We start from the raw sequence: 23,219 nt of genomic DNA, 5'->3' as shown, positions 1-23,219 counted from the left end.
AAACAAATGTAGTTTGAGAGGGAAAGATGCTTGCTTTTAGGATAAGGCACTGCCAGTTATCCTTAGAGATGAGTGATTTTGGAGGTGGAAGTATGTAGAAGGATACAGGGAGAAGGCAGTGCACCCTGGAAAATAATTAATTGAAAGAACAGGCTCCTCTGTTGTATCTGATTATCAAGAAGTTTAGTTGCTGCGCCCTGTGGTTAACACTTCTTTGCCTCTGCCATAATTTATTGCTTACTTTAACCCTTTCTTACTCTGCTTAAACTTTCAACACCACCAAACTGATGTTTTGTCATTCTGAGGTCCTTCAGAAATATTAATAAAGACATGTAAGTCATGTCCCCTCACCCTGGGCCCCTGACATTCAGCTCCAGGACTGCTGTGGGCAGAAGGCTGAGATTGTGTCTCCTCGCAAGGATGATGGTGGTGGGAGCAATGCCGAGAGCGCACCTGGAACCATGGAGGCATTTAAGGCATTTAGGCCTACAATTCAGAAATGAGGTTTCTGTGATGGTTGTGTTTGGGGGTTCAAGGAAGCTAGAACGAGTTCTATTTGTCACAGTTGATTCAAACCATATATAGAAGTGAAAGGATAGTTCACAACAAAGATATAAACTCAACTAATAGGTCCTTTCCTTAAGAACGACTTGTTTATATGTGTTGTTATGGGTGTTTATGGGGGAAGAGACAGATTTGGTCATCTGGGAAATATCGTGTCGATATGTCAGTCCACATACCTACAAGGGATTTTTCATCCTGGGAATGAAAAAGAACCCTTGGCAACACATGTTTCAGATCACAGTGAACAGCCGAAGCAGTTTTTTTGGTAATTTAATATTAAATATTAGAGACAATGTATATGGTGCCCTCATTTCAGTTATTGATTAAAAATAAACTCTGGGCGAGTAACTTTCTTTAGCTTTCTCTTCTGTAAAATGGGGACAATAAAGCCTAACGCTACAGTCAAAGTCCATTGTAATAAGCATACTTGCAATGACTTTCTTTTTCAAAAAAGATTTCCAAGCCACTGGTCATCTTTTATATGTGACCTTCAATACAACAAAATTTCAACTGGCCAAAGAAATTGGGCAGTCTCCTGCCATTCATTGTAAAGAGGTTTGATTTCTAGCACCAATATTTATTATCTTGGAAAAAATAAAGACAAAAACTTGAAAAAATATATAGACTATAATCAACTTTTTTTTTGCTGGACCTTTAGTTGCTTATATGTGGACATTATACCCACACCTCAGAGAGGAAAATAGAGTCACAGAAAAGGTAAATAATTGACATAAAACTATGTAGTGAGCCAGTGGCTGAAGTACAATCAATTCATGTTTCTAACTTCGCAGTGTATCTTGCTTTGAATAATGTTGCAAGATACCTTCCAAAAGCTCAGCAAAGAAATCTCGACTGAGACTTAACTTGCAGGTGCAAAGCAAGGTTGGGAGAAACAGTGTTTCTGGCCAGGGCTGTCTGCTTTTGTTAGTGGAAGGACAAGACATTGGCTAAGTGCAGATTTGCCTTACCCATCAGACCATATAGGACATGTGTTTAAAGTTTAACTTCTCACAGCGTAGCTTTTTATCCACAGCTGTGACTTAAATATTTGTCAGAATGATTTCTTTGGGTTGCTTAGTTTCTTATGCATGGAGACAGCTAGTGTGGGATCTTATCTGGCTTAAATGATTAAACCAGAATTTTCTCCCCACCCCGTCCCAAATTCATGAGTTCCAGAGAGAGGCAGTAAGGAAGTGGGGTGTCCAAACAGGAGCCACAAGACCTGGATTATTTGTCTTCCTGGCTAGGACCTGACCAACAACCTTTATGTACTTTTATTCTATTTTGAGACTTCACAGGAGTTTGACGATGTTAAGTACTAAATTAACATATACTCTGAAATAACATTAGAATTGACTTTTCCTTGCAAGTGTAAGAGTAAGGTGGGATATGCTGTTTGATGGCAACAGTGTGATTGCAAGGATCGTAAATAGCTTAAAAACAAACATAGCCATTGGGTTCACTCCTGGTTCTCTCCCGGTGGAGCCTGCTTCGAAGGGACCAGGTGCCAAAGCCAACACATTCCCAAGGCACTTAATTTTTCCTTTCCTTCAGCACTCTGCTCTACCTTCTTGGTGAGGTGAGCTTAATGTCCAGATAAGAGCAGGACCTCTAATCCTGGATACTTGCTGTTTTATAAGAATAAAAGGATGAGCCTCTGGCCCCACCCGCCCTCAGCAGAGGGTGTACATCCATCGGAAACATGCATTATACTTAGAGATAGGAAGAAGCTTTGTCCTTGCTCAGCTTGGTCGGTCTTTGTTTCTTCATCAGTGTAGACAAGAAAGAAGGGCAGAGCTGCCCAGTCTATTAGATCACTCGCTCACTGTGCTCCCAGATCCCCGCCGACCATACTCCATTAGTGACTAAAGAGCTCCGCGCGGTTCAGAGCAGAGACTCTGGAGCCTGCCTGTCTGGATTTGAATCTCAGCTCGCCACTTAGTAGCTGTGTGACTTGGGACAAATGACTTAATCTCTCTGTGCTCCAGCTTCTGCCTCTATAAAATGAGTGTAATCATTCTACTTCATAGGATGAATATGAGGATTAAATCTATGAATATGTGCAAAATCTTAAAACAGTGCCTGATCCATAATAAATCCTATTTAACAGTTGACTACAAAACAAGTCAACAAAAAATGATCCTGATCAGTGTAGAATTTTCAGAGGCCCTTGAATGTTTGTTAGGAGATAAGGTGGCTGTGTTATGCACCTCCTGATAATCTATTATTTGAGAGGGAATGAAGAGTAAAGTTAAGGAGGGCCTTTTCAGCTGCTTGGCTGAGATCTCATGCCCGTGAAACTTCATTCTGTTCTCCAGGGAGCAAACAGTGAGAGGTAACTTTCAGAGAGTGTCTTGGAGTCCAAACTCTCACAGTTAGAGGCATAGGGGTTTGCCAGTTACTTTGGGTGATGGATATTGTCATTGTTACCTCAGAGCAGGGAGGCTACCAAGTCTAGAGGCAAGGGGAACATTTGCAGGGTTGATGGAAAAGTCAACTTTTCAATTATGCAGGGCTGAGAAATGCATCATGTCCAGTTATTATAAAGCATCTCTTATTTTATTTATTTATTTGGTTGGCAGAGCCTGCATTCCTGGCATTTTTGGTTGGTTTGTGTTGCTGTTTTTTTGTCTGTGTAACTTTTTTTTTTTTTTCTCTTAAAGAGGCCAGACCACCCTGTAGGAACATCGCTTCCCTCTAGGAGACAAACCAGCCCGTGGTCAACCTCCCAGAGCCCAGGTCACTCTAGGGTCCATCAAATCTCTGCAAAACTGGGAGCTGGTTAGTGTAGGTCAGGATTTTTCGGGAGAGTCTCCCTGTTTCAGAATACAGCGGATAACTCTACAATGGCTACAGTGACAGTATAATTACAGTTGTCTCTCTGGTTTGTGTAATGAATAATCCACGGCTGTGGTGGAATTCCATGAGCTTGCGTTGAAGGTGGTAGGTTCTTGTCATTCAAAAGTTGTTGGGATATTTCTAAAGCACACATCGAGCCTGCATTGTGTGCTGGGCACGGTCAGATAAAAGAACACTTTTATGCTTCACACTTACTCTGAGGTGTGGTGGAAATATTATTTTCTCCATTTTTCAGATGAGGAAAATGAGATTCTCAGAGATGCATTCTTGGCCTAAGGCCACACTCTGGAAATTTAGAAACTGATGAGACGTTGTAGGCATTTGATACCTAAAATTTTGAGTTATTCTCAAAAACTCTGGAAATTAGAACACGGGCAGGTGAGAAGGCAATGCTGGTCGGTGCTCTGGGGGTTCAGGAGGTACAGTGGCTCCCTGGTATCCCTGCAAGACCCCCCTGGGCTGGATCAGGTGGCCTCGTTGTTAGCCCAGTGCTTCGTATGGCTCGGGGAAAGGGTCCATCCTGTGGGCTGTCCCAAGGCCTGGCAGTCCAGATGTGTTGCTTTAGAACGATGTTTAAAAGTTCCAGCAGTGCTTACCTCAGAATGAGAGGCAGCGAACCAGGGTTCTCGTTTTTGCAACGTCTTCCAGATGGCCTTGGCTCCGTCCCAGGTGGGAAGGTGGTTATGTTCATCTCCAAGGTCAGTCCTTCACTGAGCCTCCAGATTCTGCCCATTTCATCTCCTTCATCACTGATGTTGCTGTGCATTGACTCTCTCATAAGCAGGATGATGAGACATAGCTTAGCAAACTAGTTCATTTTCTTCAGGCAGTTAAAATTTAATTTTCCTGCTTGCAGAGATGCCCATAGGCAGTTGCGTTTGCTGCCTGTGCCTCAAATAAATTTTGTTTCCCCCCCTAAAATTTAGTTTTTTAAAAAAGCCCGTTCCATGTGTCAGGGCACATGGTCTGGAGTTGTCCTGGCACAAGGAAGGAAGGACAGCCCCAGGTGTCTACCCACAGGCCTGCCAGCTGTCCCAGCCCATGGCTCACAGACAGGCACACTCCCCTGCCACTTGTCTAAGGTTAAGGCATTGGTTTCTTTATTACTGCATTATGGAGAGCATTTTCCCGAATAGTTAGTATGCTTGGGCCCGCACTGTCACCGCAGAGAGGAATTTGTGTGTGAACAGCATCATCTCCATGTTTTTATTTAGCTGCTCCTTAATGAAAACCTTGGCTCCGTTTTCCTGCTCACGGGGAACCTCGAATAGCATTTGCCTCTATGTTTGCAGTGTTCTAGGTCTATCCTTCGCTCACAGCTGTTAAGCTGTTCTTAACTCAGGGTTAGGAATGTCACGGGTATTCCCAAATCTATCATTTTTACTTGTCATGTGTCTGTAGCTACTTTCTGCTATTTTTTTCTTTGTTTCTGTTGAGTTGATGATATCTTTTTCAAAACTTCAGTGGATGTTTTCCAAATTGCATAAACAGGCTATTTCTACTTGGCTGCTTTTCTGAAGCCTTGGCCTATCTGCATCCCCTTTTCCTTCTCATTGTATAGTTTATAATCTCCATGCAGACACAGAAAGACATAGGTCTGTAGGGTGGATTGTGGTAGGTCTGGTTTCATTGGCAGAGAGCCATGCTTACAGACATGCTCAAAATATTGCTATTCAAGCCGTAAATATTTTATTGATCACTTGGCCAACTCTGTCATATTTCCCAGGTGCTTTCCAGTGTCTACTGCTCGGGTGCAAGCCTGTCACTTGACACTTCAAATGTGGCTTATTACTGCCCCTTCCACTTTTCTCAATTGTTCTTTCTTGTAGCATTTAGTACTGTCTCTAAGAGTTGTAAAATATTGACCCAAATAGTGCTTTTAGACCCAAAGTAGCATTAGAAATATTAAGGCTGTTGGACTTCATATCATAATGGTGTAGAGACAGGGAAACCATATAATTTACCACCCAAGCTGGGATACCTTTGAGAGTGTAAAGGGGCACTATTCATAACTGCATCAGAATGATAGACATTAACTGGGGCTCTCCCCACAGATGAGGGTCACCTGCGTTAGACACTAAATTTGGTCAATTGTACTTTCTAGAATATCTTCTCTCAATTGCTAATTTTAGGGTTTAGACCATCTAAGTAAGCTAATAGGGCACGATTAAGAGTTTGAAGCCCTTTAAGTTTAGTATGTTTTCCCCCCAACCATGAATTATATTTTAAATTTGTTTCTCAGCATCTGAGAAACCCAAATCAATCTCAAACAAGTTCACTTCAAGCATTCGAAACCTCTTGGTAGCTTTGGGTAGCTGTGATAAGCCATTGATTTTTGCTTTGCAAGGTTCTGTGGAGAAACTGTAAACTCTGCATGTAGCGTGTGTGTGTGTGTGTGTGTGTGTGTGTGTGAGACAGAGAGATAAAATGAACTTTGAAGTAGAGGGACGTGTCTTCATTACACAAGTGAAGACAATTACGTTTTTTATTTTGTTTTGTTTAAATGTTTATTGAACATGAGAAATTTTACTTTGGGCTAAAAAGGAGCAAAAAAAAAATGTTGTGTTTTCTTTTTGTACCATTAAAGTGGGCAAAAACAAAAGCAAAAATAAAAAACAAGCCCTCAATTCTTTAGAAGGGGAGGAAGGCAACGGTGGATTCAATTGCAAAATTCTTTTTGAATTAAAAAAAGACAAGAATAAGAATGAGGACAGGAAAAGAGTAAGAAAGTATGAAAGAATGAATGAAAGGAAATTGTAAAACTAAAAATGAACAACTTTAAGTGATAGTACATAGATTTTTGGAAAAGCCTCCATCTGGGCCAAACATTACACCTGGTTAGGAATTCCAGGCTCAGGTGGTCCCATGGACAGTTTTGGGTCTGTTGTGTCTACTCCTTGCCTGTGGTCATTTCTGAATGCTTTAAATCCCTCATGGGTAGATGGGTGGTCAGGACAACTCAGATGAAATCTTCCCTGGGTTCCAGGTGCTTCCATGGCAAAAGATTCTGGAGGACCAGTGTTTACATTTATGAAAATATGTGTGGATCAATGATTGTATTTTCTGTGTCTGTTAAGCTCTCTCTTGCAACAGTGGTAAGTTAGTTTCATAGGTCAGCTTTATGGGAAACAGGGGCACTTCTGAAGCATTTGAAGGAGGTGTAAGAACAGGGAAAGGATTATTTTCCATATAGAGAGCAGCGTGGGAAGAGTGCTGCAAGTTTGGAATAAAGAGATGCTTAGATAAACATGAGGAAAAAAATTTACTTGTAGAAAGGGATGAAGGAAGGAAGTAGGAGGCCAGGACCCAAACAGCGTTTTGAACCTCAGGATGAATTTTGCCTTTGAAAGTAGGGATATTTAAGGGCAGAATAGAGTTATTGGGTAAGCTTATGAGATAGGTAATTTTTTTTTTTTTTTTTGGTTACTTTCCCTCCCACTCACACTGTTGTTAAAACCTCTGTATCAGTTTATCAGAATAAGCGTTAAACCTCAGAGAAGATGACAAAATTGATCAGGTATGTATTTTCAAGGTACAAATGGAAAATAACCTCAGTCAGGCACAGGAATCTTCTAAGCCTGGTGAGAGTTTGTAGATAGGGGTTTTTTGAAGTATTTAGGGTCTCCCACTATGTGTCAGGTATTATACCTGTTCTCTATGAATGACTTTTTTTTTGTGTGTAATTAGAGTTGTCTGATATATTTAGAATTGGGTGATGCATTAATATCATTCATGTTCAAACTAAGAATGTGTTGTTGAGTCTGATTTTCTTTCAATTTTTTGTAGAAATGAGGTCCCACTATGTTGCCCAGGCTGGTCTTGAACTCCTGGCCTCAAACAATCTTTCCACCTTGGCCTCCTCAAGTGTTGGGATTACAGGCATGAACCACTGCCCCCGCCCAAGTCTGATTTTGAAATACCCTTTAGGAAACTTATCACAGGAAATTTTCAGTGGAAGAGTTTCCATGTGACTGACTTTTATACTTCTAGTACCTACACATTTTTCCTATTTGATATCTGTGGCCAAAAATTTAAGTTAATTCCATACCTTATGCACCAGTTGTCTGACATCATTAAGATATGAAATAAATGTACAGAATGCAATGAAGAATCACAGATTATCATATTTGTTCCTTACCAGTAGGAATAAATATTGTGTATGAAATAAGCAGTGTCCACTCTGTGGGGAGAATGTGGGCTGGAGAGCCGGGAATGTTGGTCTCCAGTCACAACTCTGCATCGGTGTCTGTCTGTGTGACCTTAGGCAAGTCATTGCATTTTTATGCACCTCATTTTCTTCATCAGTCAAATAAATTCATTGCAATGATGACCTGTTAGATTTCTCCTAACACTGACATCCTATGACTTTAGGTAACATTTAAAACAGCCAAGGATTGGAGGGTGCGTAGACTGCCATTCAAGAGGTAGGCAACATGGGGATTTGCATCCGAATCCCCAAATTCTGTTAATGACAACTTAATCATTGAGGAATTTTGGGTGCTTTGGTAAAGGGCTACTTCCACAGAGAAACAGAGATGTTAGAAAGTGTTGCCAGCCTAGCTCACCATTGGGGAAATGGAGGCATGTTGTCTCAGGTAGAACTGAACCAAGAATCATGCCTTCCTCGTGGTCTTCCTTTCAGCTTCCCTTTTCCATGAGCCCTTGCTGCAGTTGCAGCTGAAGGCAGCTCCAGTGCGGGTTCTCACCTGGAGGAGGGAGATGGAAGTCCAGGGTTCAGTAGGTGAAGCAGCCCGTCCAGCTGCTTCTGCAGGGCCGAGCCTGTGGGCTGAGTGATGAGCTTCTTTCATCCAATCTGTGTCTTCTTGATAGACTGCTCTGGTCAGAAACAGTCCCTCCTGCCTGGGGAATGCATTCTGCTGTTAGCCATGGCAGCGCCTCTCCTGACAGACCCAGTGAGTCAGGGCCCCGGCCTGCTGTTTGCCCAGAGGGAAGGGCCAGGCCTGCGTGCTTTGGGTGCCCACAGAATGGTGTCTGGGTGGCCACAGGCTGACCCTGCAGTGGGCACAGGCTGCTTGGCAGAGCTGGAGGCGGACAAGAAACCACCTGCCTTGGCTTCCCCAGCCACCCCGGAAGCTACAAATGTACACTGGGGTGTGGCGGCGGTGCAAGAGCGGTGCCCGCACATGGGTGTTATCTGAAGTCTCATCTGATTGATGTTATTTCTACATTTTGAGAAAGGTCTGTCACAGTTACCCTTCTCTTTCCAAAGCAGGGACCTAAGTTCAGCCTGCCAGTTTTTGGGGAAAAACAAAGAAAACGATCATTGATGACAGTGTCGAGTTTATCTACTGGTGCTTGTGTAAGCATTTCTCATCTCCACCCATCTTTTCTTTTTTCCTCCTGTTCTGTTTATTTTCTAGTAGTTATTGGGTGCGAACGTTGTGCCAGTATCCTCATTATTTTGCCCCAATAGTGAAGCATTATTATTGCCATTTCATAGATGAAGCAACCGAGATTAAACGACTTGCCCAAGGTTGCAAAGCTGCTGAATGGAGGAGTTTAGATTCAAACCCACCTGTGGCTAACTTGAAATTTCCATGTCTGTTGTTTTCAGAATTCTCAGAAATATTTGGGTGTTTGTGGAATTTGGGAGAAATACTAAGGTCCGTTTGTGCATATTGTTTGCTAGTTCATCTTAATTACTTGGCTATATCTAGTAGCATTTTACAGTTTGCCATGTGACTTCACCACATTTGAGCTCATGGTAATCCTTAGAGCTACCAATATTTTACAAATAAGGAAAGTGTAGTGCACCGATGCCAAGTTACCCTCCCAAGGTTCCAGGGAAAATAAGCAGAGAGTTAGAACGTGAAGCTCCAGTCAGTTTCTCCAAATCCCCTGACATTTGAGTTTAGCCACATGCATTTCTTTGATTAGATGAGTATCTAGTACATTCACTTAAATATAATAATAATGTTAATAATCAATGTTAGCTTGAGATCAAAATGTCAACAAGGCATTCTCTTCTCTTTTGGTGGAGGTAGATTTCACCCACATACTTTATGTATCTGTAACAAGTCCCACATAGCTGACTGATTATTAAGCTTTGAGCAGGTAGCACTGGTCACTATGCACAAGTAACTAGGATTACTGAGCTTTGAGCAGGTTGAACAGATCACTATGACATAGGCTCTGGAAAGTTTGTACAGATATGCATGATGCCAAAGCACTGGCAGAATTGTTGGTAGGCTGGCAAGTTAGTTCCTTCTCAAGGAAAAAAAAATGTGAATGATCCCATAGGTTACTAGACAGACATGCAGTTTCCCTTTGGAGAAGGTTGACTTTGGACTTTGAGAAATACAATTTTTTTCTTTTGATCTAAAGAGATTTGAAAAGAATAGAGGTCCATTTTTTGTTTACCTATTCTGAACTATAAGGCACATTGCTTTGTTCTTCTGTGCCTCAGTTTACCCCTTTTAGTGAAGGAGTCTATTTTAATCAGTGAGAGCTTCAGGTAACTGGAGGAATGCTTCAGGAAAAAAAAATGAAAAAATCATTGAATCTTAAGCTGCATGTTATGGAAAAGAACTGTACCAAGGAGGCATACAGAAATTAATGTCATCTTAGATGAACAATTTTTTCACCCTGCTAGTTTCCATTTGGGACATAGGGTATTTGCTGTGGCACCATGTATAGACACTCAGAGCTTAGCAGAGTTATATCAGATGATCTCCCTAAAACAATGTGTTGTTCCTTACCAAAAAACGTAAGCCCCTCTGGCCGGACCTTATTTTGGTCATTATGGGAGCCAGAGCATGCCAAGGTCAAATGACAGGTTTTTGATCTGGGAAGTATTCTTTTGGCTGCTGGTGTTTCCTTGGGAGTGGGTGTAAACCTTAAGTAGCCAGTAGTGACCTTGGGTACCTCTGGATTACTAGAGAAGAGGAGGTGGGGATGGGAAGTTGGGTGGTACACCTGATTATAGCAAGAATGAAGATAATAGTTTGAAGTTGGCTGTTTTAAATCTGGGCACTAACTTTAATGCCTGCCAGGAAAATGTTATCTTGTAAAGCAAATCCCAGTGAGGTCACGAAGTGTGTCTCCTCCTCAAATTGGGGTTCAGCACTATGACTTGGTGCCTCCATGTAACAATAGTTTTGGGTTAGGCCTAAGGGGTCCTTGGTCTTAGCTTTGCCTGGTTTGAATATTTTTTTCTGCTGTTAACTGGGCAGGGTGGTCATCTTATTACCTTCTGTTGTCTGATGGGAGAATCAGGATACCCAAGTCTGGCTTTACTTTAAGCCACCAGATATGGACACATGTCTGTGTTATCTTTGTATTCTTCTCCAAGAAGGATGCTCCTAGTGAGTGAGCTGCCTTTCTTTGAGAGAGAGTGGGAAAGTTAATGAGTTCCCATTTAGAAAGTACTCTGGAGTCTTTGGTGATTCAAGGAGTGTTATTAAATTAGTGGGAGATATGATACGGAGTGGGGATGCTAAATACATATGAACTCCCCAAGGGTGAGTCGTGTGTGTGTGTACAGGAAATGCATCCTTGATTTCATATAAGATCAAGAGTTCAGTCTTACACCTCCCTTGCCTCCTAATGGAAACCAAACATTCTTCAAAACTGCTGGATGCTTGCTTTTCTTTACATAATGCAGTTTAGTTGGAGTGAGAGAAGTGAAGCTAATATTTAGAGAGTACCTACTGTGTGTCAGATACTTGGCAATGTGCTTTACAGAAATACATCATCACATTCTTTAAACAACCCTTTGAGGTTGATACCTTAATTCCCATTTTGTAGATAAGAAATTGAGTCCAGAATTAAGTTCAGATAATTTGCCCAAAGCCATAGGTTTTCAAGTCATAAATTTGATCTTAGACCTTTCTAGTTACCAAGGCCTACCTACTTAGACAGAATCCATTGGAGGGAAAACTTTCTAACATTTTTCTAAGAGGTCTTGATTCTTGGCACATTTTTCTGTGTGATGTGTTCTCTGTCAGGCTTGTCATGATCAGGGGTAGGAAGAATGCACTCATTTCACTTATACATATCTACCATTGGGATGTATTAGTAGTGGGAAACTAAAAAACAAAAACAAAACATTTCGCATGATTTCCATGGTGCATTTTCAAATCCAAAGTAGACTCATGAAAAGGTGGCTAGCCAGATTTACTAAACTTGTGTACAGAATTGGTGCTTTGGCCCCCACTTTCCACATTGGACAATTGAGGAACGAACTGAGAGCTCCACCCTGGCTTGAGAATTCTCCAGGGAGGGGATGTTCAGAGGCACAAGCCTAGGACGTGAAGCTACTTGATGCAAGAGGGACGTTTGTAGAAAAGTAAACACACACACAGAATGAATCAGCGTCTCCATGGTGGACCCGATGTTAACCTCTGATTCAACTGGAGATTTTTAAAAATAAGGAATCTATTTCCGGATTTCTGAAGGTCTGTCTTGCAGGGAGCTTTGTGGCTTTTCCATGCCTTCCACCCATCCTCTTCTGTAATGGATGGTCTGATGAAAGAACTTTGAAATTTCAGGCTGACTGCAAAGTCTCCAAAGGATCTGGGGTGCTGGGTGAACCAAACAGCGATTTAGTTTTTTTAATGAGATTGGGCCCTGGGTGACTTACCGCTGGTTTCTCCTGGCTTTGATCAAAATATCCGCCTAGTGGCATGGTGCAGGCAGAGGGTGATGAGCAAAGATGATGCAAGTCTTCAGTTGCCCCCAACTGCCTTGCTTTGTAAGAAAATATTTTCAGTGTTTTTATAGGCAAGCAAGTCCTAAGGAAGTAATACTTGAATTTCCAAAAGCTGGTGCAGAATACACACTAGGCTCTGCCTACACAAGCTAGTCACAAATCTCTTTATGAATCTTCTCTAAATTCCTGTTTTGAGGAGCCTAAATGAAATTCACCTTATTTAGTAATTGGTTCTTGGTTCTTATATTTGTCAGGTGGATTTATTTATGCCACAGGCATCTTACCATGATCTTACGACACAGAGTTTAGATAAACTCTCTATTTCTCTTTGGGTACGTGAGCCCTCTAAGACAAAGGAGAGATATTTACATTTAGAGTGCTTTATAGTAAGTAATTGAGTCCCTGAATCACACAGCCTCACTTTCATTACATTGGTTATAATGATATTCCTCACTGGAAGCAGCACCATGTCCTTTGAAAGAGCAGAGTTTTGAGGTAAGACAGCCCTGGGTTTGAATTCAGGCTTGATCTTTACTAATTTTTCCTTAGACAAATTATTTAACTTCTGTAAACCTTTCCTTTCTGATCCTTACAAAGGAGATAATAATAAAGAGCTTTCAGGGCTGTTGTTAGGATTAGAGATAATTCCTGTGAAATACTTTTATACTTTTTCATTGCCACAGGGGCTCAATAAACCATTATCTTGTAGGTCACCAAATTCTGTACAAAACTTCATTGCTGCTGTCGCTGTTATTACTTCAGTGGTTGTTAAAACTGTGGTTACTGTTAACCTGGTTACAGAAAATTTTCCACTTGACACCTCCATCACCAAGTGGGCCAGAGCCGTCCCTGTGGCCGGTTCAATTATTTTCAAATGCCTCTCACGCATTTTTACCAAACATGAGTTAGGGCTTGAGTTATGATTCCAACTCTAAAGCATTATTTTTAGACACTGCCCTTGCCAGTTCAACAAGGCAACTTTTTGGAATTGACGTTATGAGGATTTAAAATTATTTTAATTGCTGAAGTACTGTCGTCTTTGCCCTGCAGTCCTTTCTTTTCTGGGAGGTGACGTAGCCATTCAGGGTTTCAGAGAAAAACTCTATACCTGATAATCCAGCCAGGCAGGATTCGAACTCCTGTTCGCTCAGGTGTCACTTCCTGAGCCAGGCTGCCGCCGGAAGGTCCAGGTCAGTGAATTCATTTGGCAGCTCCCTGAAGATAATAAGATTCAAGACAGAAAAAGCCCACCGACCTTTCCTTCTTTGCCACAGCTGTACCTCATGGCCCCAGAAAATGGCCATCCCAGTTCTAGCAGGCGTCCCCTAAGGAGGACGCCTGCAGGAACCGTGCACCTCTGGGTATGCTGGTTGCTGATTGCAGTGGTTGATTTATAGCCAGAATCTGGCACCTAGAAAAGGGGATCTGCGTCTTTAAACAGCTGTGCGCCACTGTGTGTAAATGTGCTTGCTAATCCAGTGACTAATTCAGTATATTATAAAGCAGCACTGAGCCGGCTGCCAAGGCAGGGCTGGATCCCAACTGGAGTGGTGTGTAAGGCTCAGAGAATTATGTCTTGAATTCTGCCACACCATCCGTCGCTGAAATCTCATCTGGTGTGTTCTCTGAACCAGAGTCAGCCCTGGCCTTCTGGTTCCTGTCTGCCCACTCTGCTCCCTCTCCCTTTCCCTCTCCCTCCCTCCGTTTATTTACTCATGGAGGGTGGAGCCCAGCCCCATCTGAGTCAGGGCCAGGGAACCAATCAGTGGTGCTCTGGGGCATTCCAGGGCCAAAATTCATGATCCCTTTTGGAAAAGAATTTCCCAAAAAGATCCCTGGCTTCACAGTATTGTGACTGCACCTTCCTCAGTTCCTGTACAGTGAGCCTTCACCGCCCCCGCACCCCACCGCCCTATCAGCTTCTCCTCTGTCTCCCCCACCAGGGACTGGAGGGGGAAAGCCCTGTTTGATGGAGACTTCTTCCCCATGAGAATCTTAAGCATGTAAGTATAAAGATGCACAAATCACTTTAAATGAGCACTCGGCAGCCTTTTCTGGGAGCATCTTTAGGGTAGGGAACTTGAGGGATTTTGTTTGTCTTCTAGAACCTGTGGCCCTTTCTCTTTTGTCCTCACATAAGTGGTCTCAGAAGTTGCAGATACCAGGTGTCTGCCTCTGGAAACGGCCCTTGCCCAGCCTCTCCCATGGTTGGTCTCCCAGTGAGTATCGTGGGGCTTCCATCTCACAAGGATTTCCAGGTGGCGGAGGTGGCTGTGGGAGATCTCATCCTCTCGTCGTCTTCCCTTTCAGTAATGCCACCATCTGCCAGGAGTGCCATCCTGGACACCTTGCCCCCTTTCTGTCCCTCACGCCCTACACCCAGGACATCTTACATGCACTCCTTCCTACCCCCTCCCCCAGTGCTTCTGGACCCGGCCAGTTCACTCAGTCTGCATTGCAAAACCTTCCGCTTCAGCCATGATCCCAGCACTCATCGTGTGTTGTGAGCATGTAGCGATTGCTTGTGTACTTAGGTGGTGTTCGCTTCTCCCACTAGAGGGAAACTCTGCCTGAGGGATCTATGGTGCTCATCACCAAGGTGCTCATCACCAAGGTGCTCATTGTTGGGCTCATAGCAGTGGGCCAGTAGCTCTTTCTCTCTCTGTCTCTTTAAAATTTACTTTTTTTTTTTTAAATTGAGATATACTTGATACAACATAACATTTACCATCTTAAAATGTACATGTCAGTGCATTCTAGTACATTCATAGTGTTGTGCAATCATCATCAATGTCTAATTCCAGAATGTCTTCATCACCCCCAAAAGAAGCCCCATGCCCACGAGCAGTCAGTAGCTCTTTCTGAATGAAAGAATGCTGTGCAGCTAGAATGAGAGGAGGTGGGCCTGTATTCCTGATCTGGAGCTTGGAACACACACCTGGGGGAGTGCTGCATCTCCCCAATCTCAAAGGACTTTTTCAGTCCCTCCTTCCTCACCACTTAAGCCCAAGGTTTATTCTGAGGGCTCATTGGTTAGGCTCCACTGTGTAGTGAGCTAGTGTCGTCTGGACAGAGATAATGAGCGCTTTCACCAGCTGCATGCAGACAGTTCAGTCCAGGGAGCTTGGGGCTGTGGTGGCTGCAATTTCCTAATGGCTTCCTGATGAGGCAAAGCCATTTATTAGCAGCGGATGAGGGCTGCACATCCCAGTCTCTCCCTTTCCTACCTACCCAGGCAGATGGAGAGTGACTTCAGCTCCCTCCGCCTTTTGCATTGATCACTTTTTCTCTGCTCGCCACCCATTGGTTGGTCTCACCCATTGATCTGGAGATTGGGCCTGCCTGGCGACTTATCACCCTCTTGGGCTTGCTACTGGGAGAGGCGTCTGAGGCTGTCTGCCTCGGATCCGCGTGGGTGAGACTCTGGGGCAGCAGCAGGAACAACAGAATGCTGAAGACTGGGTGTTTGGGGCCATTAAAGAGAGGCCCATTGGGAAGGAGAGGAAAAAAATCTGTGGGACGTAGAAGAGATCACAATGAGGTGGATCTTTCCTGGAACCCTTAGGTCTCTGCCTTCCGACTGCATTTGCCTTCACAACTAGAGCTGCTTGTGTTGCTTCGGGCCATGGCCTTTCTGGGGTTCAACAAATAGCTTCATTAATTAGATAGATCAGATTCAGCTTACTGGCTAGTGCCCCTGATGTTAAGTTCTGGCTTTGTCAGTGGGGTTTGTCGTATTCCCTCAACCCTATCACCATGGCTCAGTGACCCTATTTGGAATACCAGCAGGACTAGAAGGGTGGTAGTATGAAACCTTTAAATGATATGATGCACTCTGTCTTACGGTGCTTTTTAGGTAAAGGTCCATAGCTCACTGAAGTTAACTACAGTCTTCACTCTTTCTGGATTGACAGGAATAGCACCCTCAAATTTCAGAGCCATCAGGCACCATGGCGTCATGCTATTGGCGTTGACTGTTGAAAGTTGCTTGCTTAATATCCCTGCTATGCAACAGGGATGTTTGCTAGGAGGAAGCTTTTCCACCTTACAGTCTGACCTTTAGTATTCTAGACTTATAACCTGAAATAGGAGTGGATAGCATCATGGGTCTATAAAATCCCATCATGTTTATTAGATCTTTGGATGCCTCGTTCCTCTGTGATTCTTAATAACTTGGGAAGGAGTAGTGTTTATCCAGAATGATGAACCAGGACTTGATGGTAGTGAAGACATGGGAGAAAGCCTCTCCCTCCCAGTCCACCGCTGTAAGTAAACAGCAATGGTGTAGAGGAAAAAAAGATCCCGAGAGGGAGCCAAGAGTTCTAGAATTAGTAGCCATGTGACTTAAGGCAAGTTGATGTCACCTTGAGCTTCATTTTACCCACCAGTCAAAGAAAAGGTTTGAACTAGATGACGTCGAAAGCCTCTTCTAATTCCGTATTCCAGAAATAGTTTAGGACCCCTGACCAGTGGCAGAGCTTGGCTCCTCCTTCTCTCCACTTTTCATTCATTTTATAACTACATCTGCTTGCCAGGAAAGAGAACATCCCTCCAAGGAGTTGTTAAAGTTTTATAGCAAATTCTGTAAATTCCTCTTTTTTGCTTTTTGGCCCTGGATAAGGCTTTATGCATCATATAGCTAGAGTGAGGGCAGGATAGAGGGACAGAGACAGGGAAATGTGTGAACACACCAGGAGAGGACTCGGGCTGACAGTTATTGCTCCAGGCCATAAAAAAGGCCAAAGCTGAAGAGATATAGAGACCAAAATTAAAGATTAGGTAGGTCTACACAAACCTTGGGGTAGGCTCGGATGATAGGTTTAGCAGTGAGCCTAATGGTTTAGGGAGCGTAAGCATGCTCCCTTCGAAGCTTATTTCTCTAGGTCCCTCCTTTTCAGTGCAGGAAACTTGAGCTGGGTCCCCACAATTATTGCCTAAATCCCTGAAGTCTCAGGATTTCTGACTCCTCATTAGGGACATACATTTAGATTTACTGCTCTGTGTGGGGCCTGTATTCCATGAGCTGTACCACGCTGGGGCGGCACCATCAGTTTCTGGTATGTTTAGCTGGCGTGCCGGCATTAGTGGGAGCCTGTGATAGGCGGAGGGACGGCCATCTCGTGTGCTTACCAGCATTCTCAGGGTGGAGATTTCTGCATCTTCTCTGATGTCAGCCTTGCTTTAGGGTAAGAATGTGCGTGTCTTTGCCTTCTCCTGACTCCTGCCATGTGGTTCCCATGTGGCTCTTGTGAATTACACTGGGATGATTCAGCAGGGCCCTTAGGGAAGGGAATATTTAGTCTGTTGGGAGCAGGGGATAAGGGAGGAGTCAAGGAAGCAGTGTTTGAATGATGTGCCGTATCAGGTCAGGTGACCTATGCACCCACTTAGATCTTCGCAGTTTGGTATATTTTAGATGGTCAAATACTTCATCTGAATTTCAGTCTCCGCCATTTGCATAGCATGAAAGATGTACGAGTATGTTTGCTTGTTACGGGCTTGTGCACATTATCTGTTGTCCCAGTAGTTCAAGTTTATGAGAGTACCCTACAGATGGTCTGGACCCTGAGCATCTTGACACACTTCTGAAGTTGATGAAGAGCATGTGGGGCTGGGGAAGGAACATGATGCATCCCTTTTAACCATTTCTTGGCTCCTAGGGTTCCTTGGCCCTAGCAGTATCCAGCATGTGCCTGCTCTGTGCTTAAAATTTTAAGTTATAAAACATTTAAGTATTTGCTACTAGTTCCCTCCCAATGGGTTGACGTTATCTGAGATATTGTCAGTAAAATATCTTAAGCTATTTAAAGGAAAAAGAGGAAAAAAAATCTTACTTAGATTTTTATATCTCCTTACATATTGGTTTTCCAGGAACAAGGTGGGAAGTTAGTGACAGGAACTTGAGGCATGAGTGGAAATCTGAAGTTACTGCTCAGGGGATCTCTTTGTTGAGCCCTGAATTTCTTGCCTCTGGAAGATTCCAGCTTTACACTTGGGATTCTTAAGGTTATAAGGTTGGACAGGATCCAGGGGTTGCAGTTGCTTACTGTTGGTTGCCCATTAACCTAAGGGCTAAGGGCTGTTGGTGGAAACTCACAATGAAGGCATGCAGGAGGAGATGCCTGGGGGGGCTCACGGCTGTGCCTCCCTCCCGGTGCCTTCCTCCCGGGCCCAGGCTCTCCGCATATTCAGTTTGGTGTCTATCACAGGCTAATCTACTGGTGGCTCTTTTTAGTAAGCCTGTAGGAGGATTAAGGATACAAGTAACACAGTTTGGGAGGGATTAAAATTGATTATCTCTCCAAAGCCATGTTAGAGCAAAAGGTGAAATTCCAGAAAATAGAGATACCCTCAAAAAGGGACTGAAATAAAGGGAAGAAGAGATTGTCCCTGAGATGTAATGCTCACGTATCTGTGAATTTCAGCTCTTGGCCTCTTTATTTGTCTCCAAAGAAATGAGGAGGGAACTTTCCCAGGGAAAAGCTCCTTTATAGTGCTCCTAAACATGTATAATTAACAGACCTAATCAGACTGTTGTTTCAGAAACCATACAGTTGACCTCCATCGATTAGTTATTTTTTTCCTTGGCATTCCCACCTTCCTGCAACCTCTGTAAAGAGAGGCCTTAATTGCTTTGGGCTGGGCAGAGCAGCAGTTACTTTTCTCATCTCTCCCTTCTCAGCAGTGGCTGTATTTTAGCAGAAGGCAAGCAAACTTAAGAGAACCTTTAGGCTAAGAAGCAACTATGCGAGGAGAAAAGAAGCCCATTTCTAAGCAGGCAGCCTTCTTGGTGACCTCATCTTCCTCCCAACTTGGGTCCAGTTGGAGCTGTGCATACAGGGCAGACTTCCAGTTCCTCCTGTCTGGGACTAACAGTGGCAGATATAAATAGACCAAGACTTTGTCTATAGCCATTGTTCTCTAACTGCCCATTGTTTCTGGAAGCAAAGCAATGCTGTGGCTGCAGCTCTCTCTCTCTTACTCTCTCTCTCTTTCTCTCCACCCCAACCTCTTTCTCTGTCTGTTTTTCTCTCACTGTGCAGGGGTCTGAATTCCAGCTCAGCCATTTGCAGTATCAGCCACCTTTGCACTTGCCTGATGCATAGAAACTCAAGGGGAGAACTGGCTCCACAACTGGTAGACCAACTGAATATTGTAACCTCATATTTTGATTCCAGTAATGCTTTTGTCTGAGTCTTTCCATGATATATTTGTGGTCAAGACAAAGATATGTGGATCTAATGATAGTAAAGTCAGGAGGATTTGTAACTGGTTGAGCAACTATACCCAACGGGTCTTGATTAATGTGTCAGTGTCAGAGTAATGCACAGCATCTGACATTATGTTATGGGGATCAGTACTTGCTGGTTGCCTTTTCAACATTTTTATTAGGGGCTTAGAATAGAGAAAGATGCAGAAAGCACACTTAGTGCATTGCAGATGGTGCAAAGCTGAGAGTGACAGCTAATAGGATGAGCACAGATTCAAGATATAAAAAAGTTCTTAGAAACATGGATTGAAACAAAGTGAAGTTAATATGGGTAAATATGAAGCCCTCTCGTGAAGTTAATGAAATTCAGTCAATAGGTATAGAACTGGTTCAGTATCAGTTTCTATGGAGAGGTCCTGGCAATGTCCTTTGAGTGGCTTTTGTAGTTAGGCTGTTAGATCAGTGTTGTCTTAGTCTGCACTAATCAAAGCTTATGGAGTAAGATGATCATCTCATTGTTCCTATTTAACTTCTGAGAAGCATGATGTTCACCTATGAATGCTTATGATACTCTTCAGGAACGTAGGCTAAGAGGAATGCTTCTAGGTGGAGCGAGGGGAGTGGCCAAAAACCATGCCAACATGAATGGTTGAAGCAATCAAGGAGTTTGGAAACATGGATGGAAGTGACGATAGGAGGAAGAAAGCAGGGGAAAAGCTTCCAGAGGAGGACAGATTCGCTTTGTGCTGCTGATCTCTTAACCAGCAGAACAAGGGCCGATTGATAGAACTCATAAGAAGGCAGATTTAAACTCATTGTGTCTAATCATTTTGAAATAATCATTTTGGCTTCTAAGTGAAATTATATAGCTCAAAAAGGATGGGGCAACCAAATGTCTTAAGTGAGAAGACTTCTGGGGAAGTATAGTGGTCGTTTTTCAGGTCCTGCCTTGACCCTGATGACCATTCATCATCAAGTACTCCTCTATGGATCTGGAAGTTGGGACAGGGTGTGCACGCATCCTGTGTTGCTTCAGTGCCTGTGGCTGCCGTATTGAGAATCCTTGTCTGCTGTACTGGGAAAGTGGACTTGCATATTCTTATTTTTCATTGTGGTTTCCCTAGGTTGAAGACAGACAGTTGTACTGTGTGAATGTGGATGAGTATGCTTTTTCCTTCTCTGTCCAGATTTATTTATTACAAGAAAAACACATCTGCATAAAAAAGCCTTAGAACGCAGGAAGAATGTCCACTTTGTTTTTCTTTCTGTAGCACCAAGACATGTGGGGTTTCAGCTTCCTCTAAGAAGTTTTTGAAGACTGGCTTTCATCTCAAACAAGACTTTTTCCCATTGGAAAAACGGTCCTTTTTTGGTTTAAAAATGTATTTATATAATGTATAAATAAATAAGAAAGTTGAGAGAGAATTTCCTTTCAAAATTGATGAAAAAATGTTGCTTTCTGAACATCATTAATTGGGAGTCAGTTGTTGCCTCTTCCCAGGCCATTGCCACTCTGCATTCTGTTTTCTTTATTCTGGTTTACAATTTTCCAATATTCCCTTTCTCTGCTTCCTCCTTTCTTTCCCTCTCTCCTCCCTTCTTGGCCAGCTCTCCTCCTCTCTCTGCACCCAGCTCCAGCCTTCTCCCTTGGCGGCTACCCGCGTGGCCACTGCACCACCTTCCCAGCCCCCGTTCCTCCTTCCTTTCTCAAAGCCTTTCTTCCTTCTGCCCTTCCCGGGCTAGCTTTGAACGCCTGAAGCCCTCACTGGAAGAGGCCTGTCTCTGTGTTTGTTTCCTGCGTGGGAGGGAGAGGCAGGCCTTGAGAAAACAGTTCAAAAGTGCAGAAAAACTTTACCTCTTCCAGCCTAAATAAACGGGCTCTACTCCATTTGTTTGCCCAGATTTTTCCTTTGCCCATGGAGAAAACTCCTCATCGTACACCTTGCCCAGTCTGGCCGCCTTGGTGATTCTCAGCACCACTCTCCCGATGCCTGTTTTGCCCCCCGACCAAGTGCCAAGTGGGCCCCGACCCGAGGTTTGACCAGGCCAGTTCTGGGTAGGATGTGCAGTGGAGCCTGCTGTCGGCAGAGAGTCTCAGGGATTGAGGTTCCTCCCTGCGCCACAAAGAGCTTGTTCTGTAAATGAAAATGTTGGAGAAAATGAAAAAATAAATGTTACCACGCCCCATCATTTTTGCCTCATTTGCTTTTAATTCTGTGAATAGGTGCAGGGAGAAAACATCTGGCTTTAGTGTCTGAAGATGTGGGATTGAGTCCTTGTTATCTCACTTTACTGGCTTGACAATCTTCGTTGTCACCTAAGAAACCTTTGTGAGCTTCGATTTCCTCACCTACCTACATGATAAAGATCATACTACATGTGCTTGTTTTGAAAAATCATACGAGAATATTCAAGAAAACACTTTCTAAAAGATATAGTTCTATTCAAATAGCAGGAATGATAATTATAGGTGGGAGTTAAGTGAAATTAAAATCAATTGGTTAGCCCAATTCACCAGCATCTGCAAGATCTCAGAGGATGAGGCCTCAAAGGCCGTTATGTAAACCAGAAGTAGTGGAAGCTGGGATTATAGCAAGATGCAGTTGTCAGATATTCTCCATTGTCTTCCTGGGTGGGGTTATCGTATGTCACGTTGGTACCAAAAGCCTTATGATCCTGTCATGAGAATTTTAGTGAAGGCAGGGCAGGAGTTGTCTTCATTCAAAAGTGTAAGATGTGGGAAGAACCAATAGGATGCAATGTGGTTCTCTGCAAAGCCGTGGAGAAGAAAGGGCCCAACTCATTCTTTCCTCCTGAGTAATGTAGAGACCATGGCTCTGTGTTTTTCATGACAAAGAAGTCACACTGTTCTGGGACATTTAGGAACTGTAAAATATGTCATGTGGTGGGAGTCAAGTGTAATTATCTATGCAGGAAATGCTTTGAAACATGTGAAGTACTTTGTAAATGACTTGAAATGATCATTTAAGAAGCTTAAATGATTCTTTAATGTACCCTATCGAGGTGGTCTTTGTACACAGGAATCATAATCTCAATAGCTAAAACTTCCTTTTAAATTGCTTGAGTGTCATTAATTTAGAGGCCCATAAATGACAGTTACAACGCAGCTTGGGTTTTGGCAGATTCCAAACACATAGAAAAGAGTTCTCAGCATAAAATTATACCTTTACTTTGTGCCATATTGATTCTAAGGTGGAACTCTTAGGATATTTTTATAACCAAAAGGCATCTTAGGTGCATTGGATTCATGTAGTTCTGAAGTGTCATGGCAAACATATTTTAGATGCTGATTGTTGCAAGAAGCATTTTCCCCTTAGCAGACTGGAGGATGCAGAATAGGTAAGAAATTAGTCTATTCTGTTAGAAAAAAAAAATGCAGTTTCAGGGGATGTCAATTTCCATTTATATCTCAGAATCTGAGTTTTGCATTTGTTTTTCTTATTTTCTCAGTCACTTGTTTGTACCTGGAGAAATTGCCAGATTCCTTCTTGATGCTTCTGTAAGCATTGGGAAATAAAATCTTTTTTTTTTAAGTCTATATTTTATAAGATGCTTTTCAGTATAATCAAGTAGCCAGTGATTTGTTGAGCACCTACTATGTCTTAAGCTTTGGCATTTTCACATACAGTCCACTTAATCCTCACAGCATGGCGGGTAGAGCATCCTAGAGAATGAAAGCGAGCTTCATCTGAGGGGCTTTGAGACCTGGTTTATGTACCTTCACTTGCCAGGCTGCTAGAGAAAAACACATATTTAGAAGCCTTTCCAGCAGGACACATTCATTCATGTATTTCCTATTTTAGGCCAATTGCCCAATGTTTAGGGTGGGAGATTTGAACTAGTCTAAGGAAAGAGCAAGAAAATTTAGCTACAGGACCCAGGGGGCAGTTCTGC

The 23,219-nt window shown here is 43.0% G+C and overlaps 1 protein-coding gene across 7 annotated transcripts in view; it reads left to right on the top strand.

Moving 5' to 3' along the window:
* ETS1 (ETS proto-oncogene 1, transcription factor) overlaps positions 1-23,219 on the top strand; it is a 127,986-nt gene that overhangs the window by 65,681 nt on the left and 39,086 nt on the right. The window lies entirely within an intron of this gene.

Source organism: Macaca mulatta, chromosome 14 (assembly GCF_049350105.2).
Source record: "Macaca mulatta isolate MMU2019108-1 chromosome 14, T2T-MMU8v2.0, whole genome shotgun sequence".
Taxonomy (NCBI): Eukaryota; Metazoa; Chordata; class Mammalia; order Primates; family Cercopithecidae; genus Macaca; species Macaca mulatta.
The sequence above is the reverse complement of the archived record's forward strand: the minus strand, read 5'-3'. Positions and strand labels throughout refer to the sequence as shown.